Source organism: Nelumbo lutea, chromosome 1 (genome assembly GCF_056320005.1).
Source record: "Nelumbo lutea isolate HS-2025 chromosome 1, American lotus-T2T, whole genome shotgun sequence".
In the NCBI taxonomy this organism is placed as follows: Eukaryota; Viridiplantae; Streptophyta; class Magnoliopsida; order Proteales; family Nelumbonaceae; genus Nelumbo; species Nelumbo lutea.
In genome coordinates this window covers 87,336,947-87,344,312 of record NC_142684.1, presented here as the reverse complement: position 1 = coordinate 87,344,312, position 7,366 = coordinate 87,336,947, and the positions used below count along the sequence as shown (strand labels likewise).

Below are 7,366 nucleotides of genomic sequence, written 5' to 3'. Positions count from 1 at the left end.
GAGTTGGAGTTGAAGAAGAAGATCAATGATTGGCGGTTTGTCTTACCTCATCGCTACCCTATTCAGTAGTTTTAGGAGTAGTAGCAACAGCATAGAGGAAGAATAAAAGTGGGAGGAAGAAGAAGGATGAGGAAGGGAGAAAAAAGGAGGGAGAGAGAGCATTTTGTATTACCTCATTGAAATGGGTTTATTGGTTGTTTGAGTAGGGGTGGTGATAGAAAATGGGTTGGGGGGTCGAACAAGGTGCCTTAGGGTTTGGGGGGTTTATTAGGAGTTCTTCACTTTTTGAAAAAATACGAAATGGGAATCTCATTCCAAAGGGGGTTTGAAATATATAAATATAAAGCTGAAATGTGTAGTAAGAAGGCATGGGGATGAGGGAAATGGAATCTAACAGTATCTTTTTCCTTTTTTATGGAAATTACAAGAATGCCACTCTCTACCAACTCTCTCTTTTGTTTTTTTCTTTCAAATTACAAGAATGCCACTCTCTATCCGTGGGCTATGCTGGGCCTGGGGTTTCAGGTCCACCGGCCGGCACGACCGAGCGGGCCATGTTGCCCGTGGGCTAACACGGTCTAGCCCGCAACCCGGCCCGACACATCCCATATATATTATTTATGTATATATATATATATATTATATTATATATATATTTATATAATATTATATAAATTATAATTATATAATAATATATAGTATATAATATATTAATAAAATAAATATATATGTTTAATTTTACTATACTAATTTATTTAATTATTGTATATATAAGCAAATTTATACACAAAATTAATACAAAATTAAAATTTTAAGTTTTTTGTCATTTTTATAAATAAATAGCTTTAGCCCAATGCATGACCCGACTTGGCCCAAGGCTCGGGCCCAACCCGCAACACAGCACTGGCCCGCACGGGGCCGTGCCGGGCCGACCCCCAAATTTTTCACTAGGGAGGGTGACACGGCCTATGACGCCCGCAAGCTAGCACGACACAGCCTGCACTTTGCGCAGGCCGCCCACGGGCCATGTTGTGCCAACCCGACATGACCCACTTTACACCTCTACCAATTCTCTCTCTCTTTCTTACAAATTACAAGAATGCCATCTCTCTCTCCTTATAAATTACAAGAATGCCATTCTCTCTCTAACTGAGGGAGATCTCAACTCGGCATCTCGGCTGCTAGGGGACATGCAATCAAAGGTAGTCGAGTTCGAGTCGAGTCGAGTCGAGCTCGAACTTCTGAGCTCAACCTCAAGTCTCTAATTCGAATTGAGCTCAAGTTAGACGACACCTCGACCACTGAGGAAGACCTCGACTCGTCACCTCGATCACTAAGAGAGACTCGACTCAGCACCTTGACAACTGAGGGAGACCTCAGCTCGACACCTTGTCAACTAAGGGAGACCTTAACTCGACACCTCGCCTACTAGGGAAAGCTCGACACTTCAGCAGTTGAGGGAGACCTCGATTTGGCACCTCGGCAATTGAGGGAGACCTTGGCTCAGCACCTCGACTACTTGAGAGACCTGCAATCAAAGGCAACCAAGCTCGAGCTCAAGTCTCTAATTCGAATCGTTCTCAAGACTAATAGTTTATGAGCGAGACCTTGCAACGCAAGGCCCCCTTCGCTAGTAAATATATTAAGCTAAAATGTGTACGTAAGAAGGCATGAGGATGAAGGAAATGGAATTTAACATTATTTTTTTTGCCTTTTTTTTCATAGAAATTACAAGAATGCCACTCTCTACCAACTCTATTTTTTGCTTTTGTTTTTTTTTTCTTTCAAATTACAAGAATGCCACTTTCTCCTACCAACTCTCTCTCTCTTGCTTTTCTTTCTTTCAAATTACAAGAATGCCTCTCTCTCTCTCTCTTACCAATTCTCTCTCTCTCCCCCTTATAAATTACAAGAATGCCACTCTCTCTCTAATTGAGGGAAACCTCAGCTCGGCATCTCGACAGCTAGGAGACCTGCAATCAGAGGTAGTCGAGTTTGAGCCGAGCTAAGCTCGAATTTTTGAGTTCAACCTCAAGTCTCTAATTCGAATCGAGCTCGAGCTAGGCGACACCTTAACCACTAAGGAAGACCTCGGCTCGACACCTTAGCCACTGAGGGAGATTTTGGCTCAGTACCTCGACAACTGAGGGAGACCTCAGCTCGACACCTTGTCAACTAAGGGAGACCTTAGCTTGACACCTCGCATACTAGGGAAACCTCAACTCGACACTTCAACAGCTAAGAGAGACCTCAGTTGCTTGAGAGACCTATAATCAAAGGTAATCGAGCTCGAACTTCCAAGCTTTTGACTCGAGCTAAAATCTCTAATTTGAATCGAGCTTGACCCTCATAGTTTGAGTGAGGCATGCACTACGTATTAATGGGATAGGATGATTCGTGGCATCTTCTCGTTTGAGAAAACGGTATCCACATGTGCAACGATATTTGCACGTGTGTATATCGTTTCTATTTTCCCGCTGCCTCACTGCCTCACTCCATTTCTCTACTGTTTCTATTTTTCCTCCTCCTCCCTCCCTCTCAAGTCTGAAGCCACTCGATCGTCCTTCTCTCTCCTCGCTCTGTCTTCGTCTAAAGGTTTTCAGATCTCTGTCCAGAAAAGGGATAAAATTCTCATCTCTATTTCTACGGTTAAGAAACAAAGGTTGAAATCCTAGCTATAGCTCGTGATTTTTTTTTTTTGTAGGTTTCATGGTTGTAGCTTATTCTAACCCTTTTTTCTTGCATTTTCAGGTATTCAAAGCCGTAACTGTTGATTGTAGAATGCAGGTACAGGTCATCGCTTCATATCTCTGTCCAGGAAAAGGGATAAGACCCTCATCTCTGTTTCTATGGTTGAGAAGTAAAGGATGAAACCCTAGCTCTATGTGGCCCCAAAGTATGCAACCACATGCAGGGTGTTTGACAAGTCAGACGTTTACAACTTTGGTGTTGTTCTTTTAGAATTAATGCAAGGGAAGAAATCTCTGGATCCATCATTCTATGAACATGGGAATGGCTTTAATATTGTTGCCTGGAGCAAATTGCTAATCAAAGAGTGTCGTGCTTCTGAGCTTTTCTTCCCAGAGCTGTGGGACGCAGGGCCCAAGGAGAATCTGTTGGGCATGTTAAAGTTGGCATTAGACTACACAGTGGAGTCACTTTCTGTGCGACCATCAATGAAGTATGTTGTTGAGAAACTAAAGCAGTTACAGACTACCTAACAGCTGACCCTACTGTCTCAGTTCTATATTGTTGGGATAGAAATCAGGTTATGGTGCTCATGCCCTTAAGGTCATAAATAAGATCAGGTCAGTTGCTCAGTCATAAATAATAACTGACAATGCATTCCCTTGTTTTCTTGCCTGACCAATCAGGAACAATTTTACTAATATAAAAAGATATAAGTTTGGAATCATTATTTACCTGCCCTACACAAGGGGGCAGGTGAAAAATATAAAACAACTTGATTTATGAATGTAATTTTAGTGAGATCAATGTTGACTTATAATATCAAGTAATGTCATAGCTATTCTATTTTACACAAACAACCAAATATGTGCTTTCAGTTTTGTGACTGGTCTATGTAATTCTGATAGATCAGAGTAATTAAATGCATACAATTTGAAATTTTAGGCTATGGTTGTTCAGGATGTTAATGCTAAAGATAAAACATGGAATCATGTGGCAATTTTTTCTGATTCTCAAAAAACTCTCAAAGTTATCATTGGTTTTTTGGTTAATCTATTTTAATAGTCTCTTGGTATATATAAATATTTAAACAAAATATCTATTTCTTTTTGTTATGTTCCTAGGTGAGTTGTAGAACCAACAGATATAATGGCCTCCCATATGAAAAAACTCTAATATACAGGTCACATATGACAATCTTCCATATGCTCCTCTACAGAAATCATGTTGTCTTGTCGCATTCCATTAAGATTTGTTCAAGCTGGTTGTACTTGGATATCTTACCCAAGTATGATCCGGAACATGATACGATTTATTCTATAATAAAGTTGGTTGATGTAATGATGTTTATGGGAAAATTCCACTTTTTATTTTTTAAATGTTTCTTTTATTTACAAAAAAAGATTATATTGGATTTTAGTTTTAGTTTGTTTTGTTATACTTTACAGTTTAAACTTTTAATAGTTTTATTAGCATTAATCAATAATAATTATTTAAAAACTTACATTCAGTTAAATTAATTAATTAATTACTTCCATTTAATTACATTAAGTGATATTAATTAACTCTATAAATAATCTTTCTCAGTACATGATTTTAATCGTAATCTTGGTAATTGCCTGTGCTCAGCACGGGTTCCCCTTGCCAAGCCTTACAATTGGCATGCTAGCCCAACTAGTTTAGATTTGCGTCCCACAACACATCCCTGCGATGTATTGGAAATATCTCCTGATAATAGTATAAAAAATGATGATATCATCATGGGAAAATGTTCACAAATGTAAACTCAGCCCAATCTGGTCCTAAGATAAAAGTATATCACTAGGTGTGGTGATTCAGGCGATCCATTTTTTATTAACTGCATCTTTGTGCTGAATCGGGTCAGAAGGGTGAACTGGGTACCGTTGTTGGTCTAGCTCCCCTTAGGGTCCGATCCCAACCAAGGATTACTTACTGGTTTCGATTGGGTTCATGTTAAGATCTAGGTTGTCAGGTTGAGTTAAGACCTTCCAATCCTGCCCAACATTGAATTGAACTCCGCTTAAGAAAATCTCCTCCCGGTCTAGTCGGATTGTCCAATTGCATGTCAACTCAGACCAAAGGAAGAGAACCCCGGTTTGGTCGAGCCAAAACATAAGACGAGTTAGAATTTGCAAGTAATCAAATTTGAACCCAAGCTCTTAAGAATTAAGAGTGCAGAGCTGTTACATGGAATTTAATATGACAATCATTTGATTGAACTAACTACTTAAAAAGAGGGATAGGAACATTTCTACAAGTCGTTTTTGTGATAAATTTTGACTTTTCAAACATCCCATTGATATTGTGGGAGTGGGAAAAGGAGGTCTATACTATTTTTTTTTTTCATTCACACGTCACTCGTCCTGCTGATGATTCCCGAAAATCCGTGTGTACCGATTCGGCATCCGATCCAATTACTTTGGATTTGGGTGATATGTTTTGATGGGATAGATTTTGTAATCTGTATCTAATTAATAATTGAATCGAAATCGGGTTCGTCTTAATCCGATCCAATTAAAAACCTGATTTAAATATATTATAATATTTTATTGATTTTAATATATAAATTTTATAAAATTATATTATATTATATATGAATTTATATATATATATATATATAATAAATTTGGTATATTATATTTACATTAACTTATAATATACTAAAGTTGAAAAGCGATTAGCTTTTTTTTTGTACTTTAAAAAGTTAAAACATAATCAGATTAAATCCAAATCCCATTTGAGTCCGTTAGGATTCAAGATTCAAATCAAAGGTCTTCAAATTCATCGAATTTTAGATACAAATTTTTAATAATTGGATCAAATTCATATTTTTCTGGATCTGATCCTATTACAACCCTATTCATCACCATATATGTTTTGGGCTTTGAAAATTGCAAATTTGAAAGTCCATCCAAACACAACCTTAATTTATTAATAACCCAAATGAAAAGTACATGTGTGCAAGAATGAGTAATAAGATTTTCAAACATAACCAACGCAGCCAAGTCCAAATGAGTTAGCCCAAGCTTGTCCAACCTAAGTTGTGTTGGGTTCAAGTTTAACTCAGGCACAGTAGACCTGTTCAAGGGCTGGGATAGGACCGGGGGCTTGGGTTAGATTTTACCACATATCAACAAGAAGTATCCAGGCCTAAGCCCAACCTGATCCCAACCTAGAAGGTAGAAGCCCTATCTAAATAGAAAGTAAAAGTAAATTTGAGACTCGAGCAAAATTTATCATATACTATTAATATATTAATTTTTATTATATATGATAATAATAATATTATTGAGCCAGATTTATTTACAAAATCCCGAGCCCGAAAAAAAATAATTGAACCTGATACTTGTGGCTCGAGCCCGAGTCTGGGGCCTAAAATTTATGCTTTCAGCTCGAGCCTGCGACTAAGCCCACAGGCAAACCTACCCAACTACCTGACCTATGAACAGCCCTAGGCTCAGTTTGGGTTGTCCAACTAAGGCTTTAATCTTGGGCTGGGCTGTGGTGGGTCTGGGCCTGAGGTCTAAGTCTTATGATTCAGGATGGATTGGTACTAACCAGGCCCAATCTGCCCAGCTGCACCCTTATGCACATTGAAGATTGCTAACTTATTGAGGTGTAGTTTTTCATTGTTCTCATCATAACAAAGTAACAAAATTTCTCCAGAACTGTAAGAAATTGTAATTGAATTTTTCTGGGTATGGCTTAATATACACCCCTTAGCCTTACTCTATAGCCTTGGTTAAATGAGCATATACATTGAGTGGTCTTCACTCTTTGGCCTTGGTTGCCTAGTCCAATGTCTAGCGACGGTTGCAATAGGGCTTAATCCGAACTCCGAAGCCCAATTAAGTCTAGCTTTAGTGGGATTTGCTATAATTGAGTACCCCAATTTATAAAACCCAGACCTTGGATTCTACATGACTTAGTCAAAGAGACTATATATCACCAAGCAGGAAGGTAGCACATCAGACATCGTCGGATAATTGCTTCAAGAATCATACTGAATCCAACCAACATAAAATTTTGGAAGATGACAGGTCTCCCTCTCAGATGCTACTTCGTCTTTGTTATTATCATGACTTTGACAAAATTTCTTCCTTCCATACCAAATGTGAGAGAGAGAGAGAGGTTATAGAATCTAAGATGTAACATGCTTTAATGGGTCACAGAGATCTAGTATAATAGGTTCTTTTATTTCAGTTGGTCAAGGATTGATGGATACTTTTTTTTTATTTGCTTTATAATAATAAAAGGGTTTCATTAAAAGTCTGGGATATTTTAAAGTTTTTAAAATATTTGTATATTGATATATTATCTGGATATAACAATACCAATATCAATATCATTTCAATATTTTAATCTTTGCCTTTATTTCAATGTAAAAGTGGAAGAAAGCAAAGTATCATGCATCCCTTTGGTTTTACATCGAACCATGAAAGTGATTGTTGTGTTTTGAAAAATGCCATAGGTGAAAAGTGTAAAGTTTTATATTGATAAAATTGATTTAGTATTTATATCGATAATTGATGTAAAACTTTACGTTTGATAGGTTTTACATCGATTATTGACATAAAACTCCACACCATCAAAACATACTTAAAACTGAACTGGAATGGAGTTTTACGTCGGTCATGATTACACTCTCCTTCCAAAT

At 37.5% G+C, this 7,366-nt stretch overlaps 1 long non-coding RNA gene across 1 annotated transcript; it reads left to right on the top strand.

The window, feature by feature from the left end:
* The first annotated feature begins 2,501 nt into the window (after positions 1–2,501).
* On the top strand, positions 2,502–3,627 carry LOC148875927 (uncharacterized). Its single transcript, XR_016104758.1, has 2 exons — positions 2,502–2,662; positions 2,752–3,627. It is a non-coding gene; the product is annotated as an uncharacterized LOC148875927 (long non-coding RNA).
* Positions 3,628–7,366: the final 3,739 nt, after the last annotated feature.